At 39.5% G+C, this 20,702-nt stretch overlaps 1 long non-coding RNA gene across 3 annotated transcripts in view; it reads left to right on the top strand.

Moving 5' to 3' along the window:
- LOC308606402 overlaps window positions 1–20,702 on the top strand; it is a 104,118-nt gene that overhangs the window by 70,026 nt on the left and 13,390 nt on the right. For all 3 annotated transcript variants that reach the window (XR_014013810.1, XR_014013811.1, XR_014013812.1), the window contains one exon: window positions 5,197–5,362. This is a non-coding gene — a long non-coding RNA (uncharacterized lncRNA). The remainder of the gene's footprint in view (window positions 1–5,196; window positions 5,363–20,702) is intronic.

Here is a 20,702-nt window from a genome sequence, read left to right as displayed (position 1 = left end):
TCTGTGGTGAGAACTATTGAGATCTAGTCTCTCAGAAACTATGAAGTTTATAATACAGTATAGTTGACTCTAATCTCTATGCTGTGCATTAGATCTCCAGGATTTATTCATCTACTAGTTGCAAGTTTGTACCCTCAAACAACATCTCCCCAAACCCCCCACCCCCTAACCCCCACCACCCAGCTCCTGGAAACCACCATCTTACTCTCTGTTTTTAACAAGGTCGGCTTTTTAAAATTCCACATCTAAGTGATATCATACAGTGTTTATCTTTTTCTGTCTGACATACGCATAATGCCCTCACATTCCATCCATGTTGTCAAAAATGGCAGGAAATCTTGCCTGTGTAAACTGTGTCCACCAAGCTCCTTCTGTGATTGTTTTTCACACTGTGTCTTGCTGTTGTTTGTGAGTATTTCCCCTGTCCTTGCTGGACAGGATACGTCCATGTTGTCCAAGAGCCCTTCAGAGCTCTTTAATTAATTAATTAATTAAGAAGATTCATAAATCTTTTCGGAGTTGCCTAGCAACATGGCACTCACTCAGCTCTCCACTGACCTGGGCAAGAAGGTGGCAAGGGCAGGAAGGAGCTAGCCCACATCCAAGGTCCTTTCCCTCTTGATCAGCACCGCTTACTAAGAGCAACTAATTTTTTTTTAATAAATTCATTTATTTTACTTTTATTTATTTTTGGCTGTGTTGGGTCTTCGTTGCTGTGTGCGGGCTTTCTCTAGTTGCAGTGAGCCGGGGCTACACTTTGTTGCAGTGCACGGGCTTCTTACTGCGGTGGCTTCTCTTTTTGAGGAGCACGGGCTGTAGGCGCGTGGGTTTCAGTAGCTGCAGCATGTGGGTTCAGTAGTTGTGGCTCCCGGGCTCTAGAGCGCAGGCTCAGTAGTTGTGGCACATGGGCTTAGTTGCTCCACGGCATATGGGATCTTCTCAGACCCGGGCCCAAACCCGTGTCCCCTGCGGTGACAGGCGGATTCTTAACCACTGTGCCACCAGGGAAGCCCTCAGAGCAACTAATTTTTGAGGAAAGATGAATATGAATTAGGAGTCCTGGCTTAACTCTCTCTCTAGGAAGAGAAAATCCATTTTGATAAGAAGCTTGTATTTATAAATACTAAATTGAAATATTTGGTGGTAGTTCTAGATGTGATATTTTCCTGGTGATTTCTAAAGACCACAACAGGTATTTAATAAGGTTCAATCATTCCAGCCACTTTCCCACAAGCTACGTGGAGAATATGAATCAGGCGAGTCTGCTGGGCACAGCTCTTGTTCTGGGGGTGAGCTTCAGAATGAGATTATTATTGCAAACAGAGAGGAAGGAGTGGAAAAGAGCTGCAACTGGAAATGATAGTTTCTTGAATAGGCTAATCCAAGGTGCATGATGTTGCACATATGCAGTCAAGCGTTAAATTTTTAGATTTCCCTAGACTGTGTAAACATGAAGGAAAATCTCTTTATGTGGTAGCAATGATGCCGTGATGTCTCGTTTTGTGACATAACAAACCCACTGGGCTGACACACTCATGGCTTCAAGCACTCCTCCTCTGTTTGCAGGCGCCTCTCAGCTCCCAGCTCAGAGCTTACAGTTGATCAGAGAACGGCAGCACGAGGCCCCTGGGTGGTATCTCCTTGTCCAGCCACTAACTAAGGATGTCCAAAACCAACCTTGTTACCTCTTCCCCCAGTGCCGCAGCTCCTGTTTCCGGTCACAGGGGTCACAGAAGTCTCCTTTGATCTCTCTGTTTCCTCTTGCCCCGCCTCCTGCCTTTTGTTTTACAATGTGCCTTACCCAAGGAACGCTTCCCATTCCTACTTTTATCCCCCAAGGCAAAACTAGTGTCCTTACACTTGGATTATTACATCCACGCACACCACTGGTGTGTGTGTGTGTGTGTGTTTGAGGTGTCTCCATCTAGGTTCTTGTGGGTAGACTCTGAAATGCCCTTTGCTTTTCCTGCCTAGCTTAGGCGTAGGTAGGAAGTGCTAGGCACAGCAGATATACAATACCATTAATTAAATAAACTGCCATGGAAATATGAAGACCTGCTCAAAGCAACTCAGAATATTTAAGAAAAAAAATTATATGAGAGAGAATCGCTGTTAATACAGATTCTAGAAAAGGTGCTCTTTGCCTAGTTTGGTCCACCCTGGGTACCCGTATCTCACTTTATCATAGATAACATCCACTGTCTATTTTAAAAAGCATGGATGAAGTTTTTAATGCAAGATTTTATGATGATGTTGAAATAATTTCTTTAGAGTTTGTGAACCTTCTTACAGTACTAATCATAGTAATAATTATCATGTGTAGAGAATTTATTCTGAATCTACATATACTTAAAGTTAACTTGATGAATGATTAAAAAAATTTGTCGGGACTCCCTGGTGTTCCAGTGGTTAAGACTCTGCGCTCCCAATGCAGGGGGCCCGGGTTCAATCCCTGCTCAGGGAACTAGACCCCACATGCATGCCACAACTAAGAGTTCCAATGCTGCAACTAAAGATCCCGCATGCTGCAACTAAAAGATCCCAAATGCCTCAACGAAGATCCCACATGCCACAACTAAGACCCGGCGCAGCCAAATAAATAAATATTAAAAAAAATTTGTTTATACTAATGTCTTTGCTGATCTATAATATGCATCACAAAATGCTGATCCTTTGCTTGTTAGCTCAGGAAACATTTCAGTTTGGCTTTGGCCCTGCTTCTGTCTTTCTCTTCTAAAGACTCTTTTCTTGCATTAAGAGGCAGAAAGCATAGCTTACTGGTGGATTCAGATGGAGAATGTATCCCACATTGTGCTGCTTTGCTACTCTCCCTGTGACTGTACTAGCTGAAGGATGCTGCTTTTTTGTATCACGTTATAGCCACAACTATGCACAACAAATTTATTGGGGGAGAAATTTTACTTAACATTTATGGAGAATTATTTAAAGCAATCACAGCCTTAGATTAGTTGATTCACTGTAATAATGTTCACAGTATTTTGTAATAACTATCAATGATGTGGTGTGGCTTTGAGAGGTGTGTTTAGAGTTCTGTCCAAGTTCCAGCTTGAGATGTAGGGGTGAAGGATCAAGGTTTAGAGGAGTCAGAATTGCTACTTTTTATTTTTTGTTTTTAGGAAGGCAGATTTGGATACCTGTGTCTCTGAGTCCTCCCCATTAAAGGTTTTCTGTGACAACATCTCTGTTCATTTCATTTTCTTTAAGGAGCAAGGTGGAGGAGTCACAGAGTCTCAATTCCTTAAAATTGAGGACAACATAAAACACAAGGAATGGAAATATTTTCTCAGAGGTAGAGAGAATATCTTTGAAGAGTGAGGGAGTGCTGTTCTGACTCAGTGTGTACCGGGAGACATTTTCTCCTACCCAACTTGCCACAGAATTCTCCTTAGCACTTAACTGTTAACCGTTTATCAGCTGATGGTGGGATTGTAAGTCTAAACCTATTTTATACTCCTGCAAGCTATGCAAAGCATTGCACAAGTACAGGTGGTCATTTTTAAAAGAAAAAGGAGTTAGTAGAATTCTTGACTCCCATTAACATATTTTATACATTTATTTAATTATTTTTGGCTGCATTGGGTCTTCATTGCTGTGCGCGGGCTTTCTCTAGTTGCAGCGAGCGGGGGCTACTCTTCGCTGCGGTGCGCAGGCTTCTCCTTGCAGTGGCTTCTCTTGTTGTGGAGCATGGGCTCTAGGCACACAGGCTTCAGTAGTTGTGGCATGCGGGCTTAGTTGCTCTGCGGCATGTGGGATCTTCCCGGACCAGGGATTGAATCCATGTGGCCTGCATAACCACTGTGCCACCAGGGAAGCCCCCATTAACATATTTTAATGCTCTACCTTTAGTCAATAGGTTTTCCTTAAGGTTGACTCAAATCCTTCTTGCTGGAATAGAAAACAATTGTCACTGGTCATAGATTCGAGAAGTGCCAACCAGCATATATATCTGTGACTATATATATGATGTATACATTTTAAGCTGATTAATCCTCCTTTTTTCAGCCCTCCATTACCACTTCAGAAACTCGTGTTAATCTTTCTTATAAATAACATCTTGCGCTTAACACCATGTCTTTCTTTAAGTTATCCGCATATCACACCCGTTGTTGGACTGTGAATTGGAAGAGAGTCTGAGTCATGAAGTCATTCTGAGCTTGTATTTCTCAGAACTCCCCAGGTTTTAACATTCTTTGTGTCTAAAGCCATTTCCCCTTGTCTTATGTTATATTTGTACAGCTTTTTTTCTTCCTAAAGAGATTACATCCACATCTGTTTCTATTAAACACCATTCTGCTTATCTTTCCTTTTCTCCAAATTGTCAAGGGCGCTTCTTTCTTCTTAATTCTGTGTCCTAGCCCCATCTCTGTGGAGATGTATCTAATACCTGCACTGAGGAAATATGTTATTAAAATGTAAATAGATTGTCAACATCCCAAACGCATTAGAATCATCCAAATTTGGCTATTTATTTGTTGGGTTCATGTTTCTATTTCTTAAAAAAATTATTTAAAAATAAATGACAACAACTTTAATTAAATGTGGTTATTACATGGTAGGGGGAGGGCAAGACATTTGGAAGTTAATGTATAGTTGTTATTATGGAATAGTTATCTGAACAATAAGATTAAAAATTTACTTTATATTCCTTTCCTTACATTTTAAGGAAAAGAGCCTTTCATAGTTGTTTGAGAATAAAAATGTTTTAAATTTTCACACCTGAGCATTTTGTCCTTTTTCATTGCTTTAAAGGACTCTGAATCCGGTTTTGACACATGCAGAATAGAAGTGTGTCTCCTCTCCCCACTCCACTCTTGTGATGCATGTCTTCTATTAATAGGGATAAAATTCTGGAATTGAGAACTTGAGACTTGGCTCAAATTGCTTCAGAAATATGGCTGGTGAAACTCCAGTATTTAGTTTATATGACAATTTTCAAGGTAGCACAAAATTAATCAAGTGATATGACTCAAAACACTGTGAGTGTTAATTAATGGATGGTCTACAAAAATAATTTGGGGATAAAAAGGCTATACAATGGAAAAGTATTAGCATAGTGATGACTGCTATACCAATAAAAGTCATATAGGAACGATTTTTATAGCCATCTTTTGCTCTTTCCAGTGCTTTCATTCTCCTTATCTAAGAGCTCATGTCATACTGTACTTGAATCTCCAGTTATCCAGGACTTGGCTTCCTCTGCTTTTGGAACCTGTGAAGAAGCTGAGTAGTGACTCTAGAAGGGGCTGGTTGGAACCGGGGCTGAGGAGGAGGACGCTGGCAAGCTGCCACTCAAGAGAAGATGCACGGAGTCTTGCAGATTAGAAACAGACTACAGCAGGAGGTAAAAATGCGAAATAATTTACATATATATGTGTGTGTGCATGCACACAATCACACAGACAGACAGACACACATACAAAACCAGTGAATAAAACAGAGTATTCCCTGAAGAAAACGAGAAATAGAACATCCCAGAAGTCAACAAAGACACAATTTGTTCACTCATTTGCTCTCTCATTCCTTCATTCTTTCAATATTTATGTAACCCCTACTCAACACTCTGCACTGAAGAAGACATTATGGGAACAAAATGACCAAATATCTTTAAGAAACTAGAATTAATTGGAGGTACTAATTCCATATGTATAAGGTTAAATCATAATAAAAAGAAGCCAAGGGTTTAATGTCTTTAAAATGCTGCAGGATATTACTGGGTCCATGGAAAAAGGTCACTCATTTCTGAAGGAGTTTTTCTTTGTGGATTAGCTTGTCTATAAAATGAAAAAAGGCAAACACACAAAATGATACCATGGGTGATTGTTCCTCTTAGGACCACGTCTAGTAACATTCCCAGAATTGAATCTCCTGGGATCAATCACTAGAGACATAGGCGAAGGCAGTGAAATAACGGAGTAATTTGTATATTAACTTCCTTCCAGCTACCAGAGAAATGCAGCAAACCAGTTTGTGTTTGATATGTAAAATAAATGATTGAGAATAGTAAAGGGAAATGAAGCATTACATGGATTTCACTAGCTCACAGAAAATGAACTTCTCAGTTCCTGTTTACCTGCTGTATCAGTTTGTTTCTCCAAACTTGCTGTATCTTTGTAGATTGTTTAAAAGGTTAGCTGCCATGACCCCGATATGACAAAGAGACACACAAGGATGTGGATGCCAGCAGTGCATGAATGCATATAACAGGAAAATATTTAAGCTTTAAAGGTGGAAACACCAAGACAGTGTATTAGAGTAAAATGTTTCCACTAGTTCAACTGAGGGAGAGTTTGACAGCTTTTTTTCTCAGACTAATGAGAGGAAGAATGTTTTCTTTATGTGGATGGGGTGGTTATAAATGAATATAATGTCTCCCCCAAATGAGCATCATTTTGAGCATCGTGTATTCCATTCACACCAGGGGCACTGATTTATAATTACCTTAATGGAGCCTGGAATTGAGACAAATGGATGTTCACATCCCATTTTCTTCTTAGGACGTGAGTACATTGGGCACATACCACCAACAACTACTGTACAGGGTACAAGTGAGGTTTGCTTATTTCAGCTTGCTTGTAATGGATGTGCATTTCTAGGCCACTGATTCTAGCACAGCAGTGTTCATGGCAAACAGTGTATAAAGGGGGATTTAAATACAGGACGGCCGGCATAACTGGATGGACTCTGCCTTGGTCTGCTTGGGTGGATAACTGTAAATGAAGCCTGGGCATCTCCAGGTAGTGTCCTGGCTAATGAAAAATGCACTTGTGTTTGGATTTACTGATATCCAGGTACATTAAACCAAACATATACTGAACTGGCACACAGAAAAACACATCTCTTATGAACAGCAAGAGAAGGAGTGACTAAAATGTCTCCTTTAGTTCTGAATTCTGTTTCCAATTTTATTGTGAGGGAGTCTGTTAGCAAAAAGATAAGATTTAAGATTGAGATCTTCCAAGTAACGTTAAGTACCTATCTATTATAGCGTATCATCTACGAGATGCTGTTAGCGGTTTGACTAAGTTGTAGGAGCATATACTTTACTTATCTTTCTGGGTTGGTTACATGCAGCCATGGTGGTATTTGGATTGTTGACACATGATTTGTAAGAGGATTTAGTTTTCATTAAACTGCAACATGAGTACTGAAATGGAAATCTAATCTTAAAACTAGTACAGGACAATTTGCAAAAACATCTTAAAACATGAGTGTGGGGAATCTTGAAACGTTAGGAAGAATACTTTTCCTGGTATCAGGAAAAAACACTGCAGGAAAAGCAGGGTCATTAGTAGCTGATTTGCTGAGCCAAATCAGGCTTCGTGACATGTTTATGGTGATCCAAAGAGTGTTACTTGCTAAGGGTGCAAATCCTATCTTTGTATTGAACTCTGAAGCGAGTGCTGGAATATAAAATAGATATCTTATTCTTTAGTCCTGGAAGGAAAATTCGGTATTTTTAGGTATTATTGATTCTAGCCTCTATACTGAGTTTATAAAGAAATCAAGGACCTGAGAGACTGCAGCCTGTTGTTGCAGGGTCACTCAGGGCAAGTTGGTTCTTAAGGTATTTAGAAACCAGTTAGGTACACACACACACATGTGTACACACGCACATGAATATATGCATATACATATATGTGTATACACATGTGTGTATATGTATGCACGTGTGTATGTGTGTGTGTGTATGTAGTGCTTTGAATGAAGTAAAAAAGCCCTGGAGTCGTGGCTTCAAAGGCAGTCTCTGTGCTTTAGCCCACAGACATTGTGCAATCTTGGGCAAGCTCGCTTGCCTCGGGATATCATCTGGTTGTGAGGAACCTGAACTCAGTCTCTGATATCTTCTCTGCTAACAGTGTAGGGCCACTGGACTTTGTCCATGGGCATCTTCCACATCCGTGTGTACACTCACTCCTTGGAGACCTCAAGGCTTTCCAACACCACATGTAAACTGACAATTCCCAACTTCTGCCCCCAATTCTAGCTGTCTTCTTGACGTTTCTACTTGGATGGCAAATAGACATCTTAACCTTTCGGTCAGAAACTGAATGCATCCTCCACAAACAAACAAACAAATACCTAGTCCCCCAAACCTGCTCTTTCAACAGGCTTCTCATTTTAGCAAATGGAAATCCCATCCTTCCAGTTTCAGTGCTGTAAACCTTGCTGCCCTGCTTGTCTCCTCTCCCTCACAGCACACATGCAATCCATTAGCAACCCAATTAGCTCTATTTTTCCAACTACATCAAGAATCTGACCCCTTCTCAGTACCTCTTCCATTAACACCTCAGTCTGAGCACCCTCATCTCTTTCCAGAATTACTCCCACAGGCTCCTGATTTTTCTCCCTCCTTCCTTGCTTACCAGCCACCTAGTATCTATTTTGATCATAGCATACAGATGCGTTTAAAACACAGCTGGGTATGAGGGGCTGTTGCCTCTTCTGACTGCAAATCCTAGAACTTTTGGACTCTCTCTATTCCCTTTTTTTCCTGCTTACAAATGTAAATTCTTTTCTGAGCTAATCTCTTAAAGCACTTTGTCAAATGCATCCAATAATAACCAACTCATGCTTTTAACATTCTGTTTTCCAATTACTTTCTGTAGAGCTACAATATGATGAGGTACATGAATTGTCTCAAAAATTGTCAGACATGATTGTCTACCAAATAATTTGCTATTTCATAATATGGCTTGCCATCTTTCCAGTTTGTAATATAATTTTCCTTACTGCTTATTCTCTAAACCAAGGCTCTACTAAGATTTAGATTTTAAGGATTTTAGTGGTGACCCCTGAAGAACCAGATGAAAAGCTAAGCAATCCCCAAATTCCAGTGGCCTAAAAGAGCAAGCAGTTATTTTTCATTCATACAAACTCCCACTGCAAGTTTGGGATGCTCCAGAGCGACTGGCCTCCATGTCACGGCTCGGCCTGGCACCTTCACAAGCCCTGTAGGGAGCAAAAACTGTGTTGGAAAGATGAGCTTCAGAAGTTAAGTTCTTCCACCAGGAAGTTACACATACCAGCTCCCAAACCAAACCCAGATAGCTGGTTCTAACTTCTAAGGCTTGGAGAATAAGGTATCAGAGAATGCCTGCCTCAGAAATCAACTGTTTTCACTTTATTTTGATAATCACAAGCGAGTGTAAAGCCATATGAATTGACTTTTTATCTTCCTGCCTAATATCAAAGTGATTTTCTTAAAAAAATTTTTTTTTGGCCTCATTTCTGGGTCTGAGACTCTAAAGACAGAATAGCCATCATGCTATGAACAGGTAAGGTTTTCAGTAAAACTTCAATAATCCTCTTAGAGGTAAAATGTGCTAGGTTATTATGGTTTGAACTCTACTCTAAGGTAATTCATGCCAATTGTTAGCAGAACCTAAAAGTAAAGCTACTGTCGGCCCCTCACCCGAACCCCTAGGCTGTTACTGCTGCAGTGTCTTTCTCTGTTCTTACCTTTGTTTTGCTTTTTTGAAACAAAACAGCATCTATTTTTAGCTGCCAACTACCTCACCTCTCTTATCTTCTTAATGTCCTGCTGTCCTTTTGTTATTCCAACAAAGACTAACTATGGTTTCTATAAGAACTTTAGTTACACTTGATACCATAAAGCAGCCATGTCCCTCTCAATGTATGTATTTATACATAGTTGATCTAGCATTATCTGCAAACAAGTTATTTTGCCGTTAGTGAAATGTTTAAATCCAGGTGTTAGTCAAGGGAACTCTTTTTGCCAGGAAAAGAGGAACTGGCCAGAGCAACCAACCCCTTTAAAAATCTCTGTATTCCATTTGATTTTATTCCTACTTGTATTGGGTTGGCCAAAAAATTCATTCAGATTTTTCTGTAACTCTTACGGAAAAACCCGAACGAACTTTTTGGCCAACCCAACACATTTGCAGTAGAGAGGAGGAAAAAATCAACACAAATGAAAGTGACTTGGTTTTGGACTTGTTCTCAATTCTATGAAAATAATGGATTTCTCCTATATTTACATATTATTTATGTGTAGTGGTACAGAGTTCACAAGTTGTTTCATATTTGCTCTCATTTGCATCTCACACAGAAAATAGGTAATGTATACATGATTCCTACTTTACAAACAAATAAACAGACCCCTCCCAAAAAAAATCCAGACATGGTAACATTGACAAAGCTGGAATTAAAAACTGTGTTATCTGGTTTTCTTTTGTGCTATTTCCCCAAGCAATTTCCTAGATAATACAAAGTGAAGAGCATTATCTTTTTTTTTATCATGACCTGGTATTTATTTTGTCTCATTAAATAAATAGCTGTATTTGAGGCTAAGTGGTGCCCTTGGTTCCCCGCATGTCTGTAGCTACTTGAGGTTCCTTTTGTGTCCCTGCCCATGGGGTACCCCACATGGATTCATCTGTGGACTCTTCAAATGTACTCCCAACATTAAAGAGGAGGGATTCTTTGTACAAGTAACTCTTCATGAATTGGTAAATTTTCCATTATTCTCAAATGGTGGGAAATGCTTTAGCACCTTGGATAGTGAGTGTTCTTGTGGTTTCAGGATTTTACTCATCTGACTTCCTACAAAGTTGAAGCATCAACGTCGTTCTTACCTTTCTCTTTTGCTGATCATACTCGCAGATTTCTTTTTTTTTGCCTTTTCCAGACTGTTTATATATATATATATATATATATATTTTTTTTTTTTTTTTTTTTAACTGGGAGAAAAGAATGTTATCTTTTTTTTTTACAGCAGGTTCTTATTCGTCATCAGTTTTATACACATCAGTGTATACATGTCAATCCCAATCACCCAATTCATCACACCCCACCCCCACCCCCCCGCAGCTTCACCCCTTGGTGTCCATACGTTTGTTCTCTACATCTGTGTCTCAATTTCTGCCCTGCAAACCGGTTCATCTGTACCATTTTTCTAGGTTCCAAATATATGTGTTAATATACGATATTTGTTTTTCTCTTTCTGACTTACTTCACTCTGTATGACAGTCTCTAGGTGCATCCATGTCTCTACAAATGACCAAATTTCGTTCCTTTTTATGTCTGAGTAATATTCCATTGTATATATGTACCACATCTTCTTTATCCATTCATCTGTCAATGGGCATTTAGGTTGCTTCCATGTCCTGGCTATTGTAACTAGTGCTGCAATGAACACTGGGGTACATGCGTCTTTTTGAATTATGGTTTTCTCTGGGTATATGTCCAGTAGTGGGATTGCTGGATCATATGGTAATTCTATTTTTAGTTTTTTTTTTGCGGTACTCAGGCCTCTCACTGTTGTGGCCTCTCCCGTTGCGGAGCACAGGCTCCGGTCTCACAGGCTCAGCGGCCATGGCTCATGGGCCCAGCTGCTCCGCAGCATGTGGGATCCTCCTGGACTGGGGCATGAACCTGTGTCCCCTGCAGTGGCAGGCAGACTCTCAACCACTGTGCCACCAGGGAAGCCCCTATTTTTAGTTTTTTAAGGAACCTCCATACTGTTCTCCATAGTGGTTGTATCAATTTATATTCCCATCAACAGTGCAGGAGGGTTCCTTTTTCACCACACCCTTTCCAGCATTTATTCTTTCTAGATTTCTTGATAATGGCCATTCTGACCGGGGTGAGGTGCTAACCTCATTGTAGTTTTGATTTGCATTTCTCTAATAATTAGTGATGTTGAGCAGCTTTTCATGTGCTTCTTGGCCATCTGTATGTCTTCTTTGGAGAAATGTCTATTTAGGTCTTCTGCCCATTTTTGGATTGGGTTGTTTGTTTTTTTAATATCGAGCTGCATGAGCCGCTTATATATTTTGGAGATTAATCCTTTGTCTGTTGATTCGTTTGCAAATATTTTCTCCCATTCTGAGGGTTGTCTTTTCGTCTTGTTTATGGTTTCCTTTGCTGAGCAAAAGCTTTTAAGTTTCATTAGGTTCCATCTGTTTATTTTTGTTTTTATTTTCATTACTCTACGAGGTGGATCAAAGACGATCTTGCTGTGATTTATGTCAGAGAGTGTTCTTCCTATGTTTTCCTCTAAGAGTTTTATAGTGTCCAGTCTTACATTTAGGTCTCTAATCCATTTTGAGTTTATTTTTGTGTATGGTGTTAGGGAGTGTTCTAATTTCATTCTTTTACATGTAGCTGTCCAGTTTTCCCAGCAACACTTATTGAAGAGACTGTCTTTTCTCCATTGTATATCTTTGCCTCCTTTGTCATAGATTAGTTGACCATAGATGCGTGGGTTTATCTCTGGGCTTTCTATCTTGTTCCATTGATCTATGTTTCTGTTTTTGTGCCAGTACCATATTGTCTTGATTACTGTAGCTTTGTAGTATAGTCTGAAGTCAGGGAGTCTGATTCCTCCAGCTCCGTTTTTTTTCCTCAAGACTGCTTTGGCTATTCGGGGTCTTTTGTGTCTCCATACAAATTTTAAGATTTTTTGTTCTAGTTCTGTAAAAAATGCCATTGGTAATTTGATAGGGATTGCATTGAATCTGTAGATTGCTTTGGAGAGTATAGTCATTTTCACAATATTGACTCTTCCAATCCAAGAACATGGTATATCTCTCCATCTGTTGGTATCATCTTTAATTTCTTTCATCAGTGTCTTATAGTTTTCTGCATACAGGTCTTTTGTCTCCCTAGCTAGGTTTATTCCTAGGTATTTTATTCTTTTTGTTGCAATGGTAAATGGGAGTGTTTCCTTAATTTCTCTTTCAGATATTTCATCATTAGTGTATAGGAATGCAAGAGATTTCTGTGCATTAATTTTGTATCCTGCAACTTTACCTAATTCATTGATTAGCTCTAGTAGTTTTCTGGTGGCATCTTTAGGATTCTTTATATATAGTATCATGTCATATGCAAACAGTGACAGTTTTACTTCTTCTTTTCCAATTTGTATTCCTTTTATTTCTTTTTCTTCTCTGATTGCTGAGGCTAGGACTTCCAAAACTATGTTGAATAATAGTGGTGAGAGTGGACATCCTTGTCTTGTTCCTGATCTTAGTGGAAATGCTTTCAGTTTTTTACCATTGAGAATGATGTTTGCTGTGGGTTTGTCATATATGGCCTTTATTATGTTGAGGTAGGTTCCCTCTATGCCCACTTTCTGGAGAGTTTTTATCATAAATGGGTGTTGAATTTGTCAAAAGCTTTTTCTGCATCTATTGAGATGAGGTTTTTCTTCTTCAATTTGTTAATATGGTGTATCACATTGATTGATTTGTGTATATTGAAGAATCCTTGCTTCCTGGGATAAATCCCACTTGATCATGGTGTATGATCCTTTCAAAGTGTTGTTGGATTCTGTTTGCTAGTATTTTGTTGAGGAGTTTTGCATCTATATTCATCAGTGATATTGGTCTGTAATTTTCTTTTTTTGTAGTATCTTTGTCTGGTTTTGGTATCAGGGTGATGGTGGCCTCATAGAATGAGTTTGGGAGTGTTCCTCCGCAATTTTTTGGAAGAGTTTGAGAAGAATGGGTGTTAGCTCTTCTCTAAATGTTTGATAGAATTCACCTGTGAAGCCATCTGGTCCTGGACTTTTGTTTGTTGAAAGATTTTAAATCACAGTTTCAACTTCATTACTTGTGATTGGTCTCTTCATATTTTCTATTTCTTCCTGGTTCAGTCTTGGAAGGTTATACCTTTCTAAGAATTTGTCCATTTCTTCCAGGTTGTCCATTTTAGTGGCATAGAGTTGCTTGTAGTAGTCTCTTAGGATGCTTTGTATTTCTGTGGTGTCTGTTGTAATTTCTTCTTTTTCATTTCCAATTTTATCGATTTGAGTCCTCTCCCTCTTTTTCTTGATGAGTCTGGGCTAATGGTTTATCAATTTTGTTTATCTTCTTAAAGAACCAGCTTTTAGTTTTATTGATCTTTGCTATTGTTTTCTTTGTTCCTATGTCATTTATTTCTGGTCTGATCTTTATGATTTCTTTCCTTCTGCTAACTTTGGGTTTTGTTTGTTCTTCTTTCGCTGGTCCCTATAGGTGTAAGGTTAGATTATTTATTTGAGATTTTTCTTGTTTTTTGAGGTAGGCTTATATAGCTATAAACTTCCCTCTTAGAACTGCTTTTGCTGCATCCCATAGGTTTTGGATTGTCGTGTTTTCATTGTCATTTGTCTCTAGGTATTTCTTGATTTCCTCTTTGATTTCTTCAGTGAACTCTTGGTTATTTAGTAACGTAGTGTTTAGCCTCCATGTGTTTGTGTTTTTTACGTTTTTTCCCCTATAATTCATTTCTAATCTCATAGTGTTGTGGTCAGAAAAGTTGCTTGATATGGTTTCAATTTTCTTAAATTTACTGAGGCTTGATTTGTGACCCAAGATGTGATCTATCCTGGAAAATGTTCTGTGCACAGTTGAGAAGGAAGTGTGATCTGCTGTTTATGGGTGGAATGTCCTATAAATATCAATTAAATCTATCTGGTCTGTTGTGTCATTTAAAGCTTCTGTTTCCTTATTTATTTTCATTTTGGATGATCTGTCCATTGGTGTAAGTGAGGTGTTAAAGTCCCCCACTATTATTGTGTTACTATCAATTTCCTCTTTTACAGCTGTTAGCAGTTGCCTTAGGTATTGAAGTGCTCCTATGTTAGGTACATATATATTTATAATTGTTATATCTTCTTATTGGATTGATCCCTTGATCATTATGTAGTGTCCTTCCTTGTCTCTTGTAACATTCTTTATTTTAAAGTCTATTTTATCTGATGAATATTGCTACTCCAGCTTTCTTTTGATTTCCATTTGCATGGAATATCTTTTTCCATCCCCTCACTTTCAGTCTGAATGTGTCCCTAGGTCTGAAGTGGGTCTCTTGTGGACAGCATATATATGGGTCTTGTGTTTGTATCCATTTAGCAAGCCTGTGTCTTTTGATTGGAGCATTTAATCCATTCACGTTAAAGGTAATTATCAATATGTATGTTCCTATGACTATATTCGTAATTGTTTTGGGTTTGTTTTTTTTTTTTTTGCGTTACGCGGGCCTCTCACTGTTGTGGCCTCTCCCATTGCGGAGCACAGGCTCCGGACCCGCAGGCTCAGCGGCCATGGCTCACGGGCCTAGCCGCTCCGCGGCATATGGGATCTTCCCGGACCGGGGCATGAACCCGTGTCCCCTGCATCGGCAGGCTGACTGTCAACCACTGCACCACCAGGGAAGCCCTTGGGTTTGTTTTTGTAGTTCCTTTTATTCTCTTGTGTTTCCCACTTAGAGAAGTTCCTTTAGCATTTGTTGTAGAGCTGGTTTGGTGGTGCTGAATTCTCTTCACTTTTGCTTGTCTCTGAAGCTTTTGATTTCTCCATCAAATGTGAATGAGATCCTTGCCGCGCGTAGAGTAATCTTGGTTGTAGGTTCTTCCCTTTCATGACTTTAAGTATATCATGCCACTCCCTTCTGGCTTGTAAAGTTTCTGCTGAGAAATCAGCTGTTAACCTTATGGGAGTTCCCTTGTATGTTATTTGTCGGTTTTCTCTTGCTGCTTTCAATAATTTTTCTTTGTCTTTAATTTTTGCCAATTTGATTACTATGTGTCTTGGCATGTTTCTCCTTGGGTTTATCCTGTATGGGACTTGCTGTGCTTCCTGGACTTGGGTGGCTATATCCTTTCTCATGTTAGGGAAGTTTTTGACTATAATCTCTTCATATATTTTCTCAGGTCCTTTCTCTCTCTCTTCTCCTTCTGGGACCCCTATAATGCGAATGTTGTTGCATTTAATGTTGTCCCAGAGGTCTCTTAGGCTGTCTTCATTTCTTTTCATTCTTTTTTCTTTATTCTGTTCTGCCACAGTGAATTCCACCATTCTGTCTTCCAGGTCACTTGTCCGTTCTTCTGCCTCAGTTATTCTGCTATTGATGCCTTCTAGTGTAGTTTTCATTTCAGTTATTGTATTGTTCATCTCTGTTTTTTTTTGTTCTTTAATTCTTCTAGACGTTTGTGAAACATTTCTTGCATCTTCTCAATCTTTGCGTCCATTCTTTTTCCGAGGTCCTGGATCATCTTCACTATCATTATTCTGAATTCTTTTTCAGGAAGGTTGCCTATCTCCACTTCATTTAGATTTTTTTCTGGGGTTTTATCTTGTTCCTTCATCTGGTACATAGCCCTCTGCCTTTTCATCTTGTCTATCTTTCTGTGAATGTGGATTTTGTTCCACAGGCTGCAGGATTGTAGTTCTTCTTGCTTCTGCTGTCTGTCCTCTGGTGGATGAGGCTATCTAAGAGGCCTGTGCAGGTTTCCTGATGGGAGGAACTGGTGGTGGGTAGAGCTGGGTGTTGCTCTGGTGGGCAGAGCTCATTAAAACTTTAATCCACTTGACTGCTGATGGGTGTGGCTGGGTTCCCTCCCTGTTGGTTGTTTGTCTTGAGGCCACCCAACACTGAAGCCACCTGGGCTCTTTGGTGGAGCTAATGGCAGACTCTGGGAAGGCTCACTCCAAGGAGTATTTCCCAGAAGTTCTGCTGCCAGTGTCCCCGTCCCCATGGTGAGCCAGAGCCACCCCCGCCTCCACAGGAGACCTGCCAACACTAGCAGGTAGGTCTGGTTCAGTCTCCCCTGGGTTCACTGCTCCTTCCCCTGGGTCCTGATGCGCACACTACTTTGTGTGTGCCCTCCAAGATTGGAGTCTCTGTTTCCCCCAGTCCTGTCAAAGTCCTGCAGTCAAATCCTACTATCCTTCAAAGTCTGATTCTCTAGGAATTCCTCCTCCCATTGCCAGACCCCCAGGTTGGGAAGCCTGAGGTGGGGCTCAGAACCTTCACTCCAGTGGGTGGACTTCTGTGGTATAAGTGTTCTCCAGTCTGTGAGTCACCCACCCAGCAGTTATGGGATTTGATTTTGCTGTGATTGCGCCCCTCCTACCATCTCATTGTGGCTTCTCCTTTGTCTTTGGATGTGGGGTATCTTATTTGGTGAGTTCCAGTGTCTTCCTGTTGATGATTGTTCAGCAGCTAGTTGTGATTCTGGTGTTCTCACAAGAGGGAGTGAAAACACGTCCTTCTACTTAACCATCTTGGTTCAACAAACCATACTCGCAGTTTTAAAATTAATAATTTGACAGAACTGACCAAAAGCCACTACTTATTCACACTAGAAGAATTGAATTATTAATTTTTTTGTGAGGGAATTATTAATTTTTTTATTGCATCAAATAGAGGTAGGAGTCAGTACTCTAAGAAGGACAATCCTTGAAATTCAGGTTAATTTATTTTGAAACTTTTCCACCAGGTAATTCTGTACTCTTGGGCAATTTACTTTACCTTTCTGTATATATATTTCTTTATTAGATGCATGGAGGGATATACCACACAATACTTAATAATGCACAAGCAATATGTTCAATTTTATTTTCACTTCTATGGAAAAGGTGTCATATAATTTTAAGATAATCCTATGATTAATATCTTTTCTAAGGCAAGGTAAAAAGAAGCTTGTAGGTGATCCATTCTGCTTGTAGTGGCCATTCTACGAGGTGTAAGAACAAAGCCAAACACTTCTGGTGTCAGTTTCCTTGTACCTGTGCTGGAGAATCTGCTCAAATGATAACATTTTCTGAAAAAAAACATCAATTAGGATTCAAGGTTAAATATGCCATTCATTAGAAAATTGGACCTCAAGGTTTAATTTTAAAACTTACTTAAAGGATATGTGCAAAATATATTAGTTCAGAATTAAAAAGATGTTGTTATGACTTCTACTCCCAGGAATGATGTAATAGACACAGCAGGCAAGTGTGCCCATTGCAAAAATAAATGCCTAATAAAATAAAAAATTGTTTTTGAAAATATCAGAGAGCTGTGGAGGCACAAGGATTAGATGAACCAAATTTCCAGGGAGGAGAGAAAGTATCAGAGGTGAGGTAGTGATCTCCAGGTTTTTTTTTTTTTTTAATTTGGGGGAGGGGCATTTCCTGATTCTGGGTGTGAACTGGGAGCTTACACAGACAGAAATCCTATCTTGGGGGAGAGAACAAACAACAAAGATTTTCCTGGTCATGCAGGGCTGATATAACAATAACAATGTCAGGGATTTTTTCCATGGAAAATTTGCACTGATCCTTGTATATAATGGCAGCTTGGGGTCTTGGTCAAAATGTTTGGAGAGGTAGAACGAAACATCCTGCAGCCTTGAGGTACACAGGGAATAAAGATCCATCTGGGAGAAAACACAAAATTGGTCTTCCAGTAAGATTTTTGGGGGCAGATTTTGAAACTAGTAGAGGTAGGAGGTAGAGGGCTGGACTGGAAACTCTGAAGGCAGAGATGGGTCTCTCACAGAGCTTTCCAGGGCTGAGGAAACAGAGAACCTTCAGGCTAGCAAGTGATATTTATCAGTTTCATTGAGCATTTTGATTCCTAGAGAAAGGACTTCTATCATTATAATTCTACTTAAAGCATACCTTAAAATATTTGATTGCATGTGCATAGTGAGACTAATTTTACAGAGAACTTCCACATAGTTTATTTCTTTTGTTTGAGCCCTTCTAACCTTGTCTGACATGTAGTTCTGGGGTATTATGCTGATTCCGTACAGGAGGAGCCTGGGGTTCAGACAGTTTAAGAGGGAGGCTCAGTAATAAGAATGAGAGCTGGGCTAGAATGCAGGTGTTTTGACTGCTCATCCAGTGGCCATGCATTATAGACATCTAGGCAACTATTTTAACCAGTTACTCAGGAACTCTTAGCTGTACTTTATATATATATATATATATATATATATAATTTTTTTTTTTTTTTTAGCTTTTGGCCGCACTGCGTGGTATGTGGGATCTTAGTTCCCCGACCAGGGATTGAACCTGTGCCCCCTGCAGTGGAAGCACAGAGTCTTAACCGCTGGACCACCAGGGAAGTCCCTCTTAGCTGTACTTTAAATTTCATTGTGCAAATGGACCATTTTTGAATAACTGGCATTTACAAAAGTTGATCCTTCACTGGCAGTTACAACAAACTGTTCAGAGCCACTGGGATCAATATTATTCTCCCTTGGAGCTTGGATTAAATAAACGGGTATTGAAGATGAGCAGGTAAAAAGCATGGGGGCATGAATTTTGGTTTCAGGATACCAATTACAGCCAGAGTTTCACAGTGAATTATTTATATTTCTGTCATCTGAGGACTTCCAGAGGGCAATTGGGTTAATTCACATACTGTAATTCTCCAATTCTAATAAACTGTGGAGAGTTCTTAATTGGTAATTAGAAAATGATTATACCTTTTCGGTAAAAACCACATTTCTTTGACTATATTGATGTGATTATGCAATTACATTTCAAATCAGCTTGAATAATGTTCAACACAGGAATTCTAATTCTGGTCTGATCTGCCAGGTAGCTTCGGCATGGGCAGATATATGGGTGTCCTCAAGTGTGAGCACACTGTTCCTGGTTTTGAAGTGATTTCTCAACTCGTTCTAGTGTTCTTTGCAACATGTGAGGTGGCAGCAGGGGTTTAATGTCACCGTTCAGTCTTAATTTTGTACATAATTCCTTTTTAATTATGACTTAAGTCTTTCATTTTTATGGAAACCAAGTGGCTCTATTTCAATATTATTTTCTTTTACTTAATAAGAACATACTGTAGTTAATCAAGAAATACCTCTAATGTACATTTACAATGATCAGACCAAGAAGGAGAATTTATTATTATTAATAATAATAATAACAATAATAAATTGGTTATTCCCAAATGTAGCAATCCACATAAATACAGCTCTGGAGAGTTGATAAAGAGTAGAGATTTGATGGAGTTCAAACAGTGGCACTTTTGAGAATCTAAGAGTATGAGAACCCAAATGGGGACATTGGGATAGGAAGTTTTAGTGCTGCCCAGGTTAAACTGGGATATGTGGTAACCCTAATCATGGTTATGTCTATGTATGTGTAATATATGGCTGTTGTGCTACATAGACCTACTTGTACCTAAATGAAAAAATCAACATATATGCATTTCTGTATATGCATTCACTTCAGTGGCTACTCTGTGCCAGGCACACTGGGAAATGGATATACTGAGTTCAATGAGACTCAGCCCCAGGGCTTGCAGAAACCGTATCTTGTGAACGTGGTAAATCCTGAGGGAGAGGTACAGATGACTGAGGTGGAGGAGTGTGTGTGTGCCGGGGGCAGATGCCGTCAACGGCTGTACTTCTCCAGCCAACTCCACTACATCCCTTCCTTAGTCTTTGATGCTGATGTTTCAAACTGGTATAAACACCTCACACTGGCGTTTGAATTAGTTTGTTTTTAACATTGTATGGGGCTATCAGGAAAATGCTTCTAGTTTTCAAAAGGGCGGGACTGGGCATGTATGATTCATTTAAAGCTGCACTGTCCACTACGGTAGCCACATGTGGCTATTTAATTTAAATTAGTGAAAATTAAATCAGATTAAGAGTTCAGATCCTCAGGTATACTAGTCACATCTCAAGTGCTCAGTAGCTGAATGTGGCTAATGGACACCAAATTGAACAACACCACATAGAACATTTTCATCATCTTAGAAGTTTCTCTAGGAGAGCACTGATTTAAATGAATCCCACACCTCTAAATGCACATAGTAATTTCCTTCCCCTTTAATATCAGCATGTTTAGACCATTGCACATTCTGCCAAAAGTCTGTGAAATGCTTTCATTCACTCATTTACTCATACAGCACTTATTCATTAAGTACCTAATATGTGCCAGGCA

The sequence above is a fragment of the Mesoplodon bidens genome (genome assembly GCF_964165515.1).
Source record: "Mesoplodon bidens genome assembly, chromosome: 18".
NCBI lineage: Eukaryota > Metazoa > Chordata > Mammalia > Artiodactyla > Ziphiidae > Mesoplodon > Mesoplodon bidens.
This window is presented reverse-complemented; position numbering and strand designations above follow the sequence as displayed.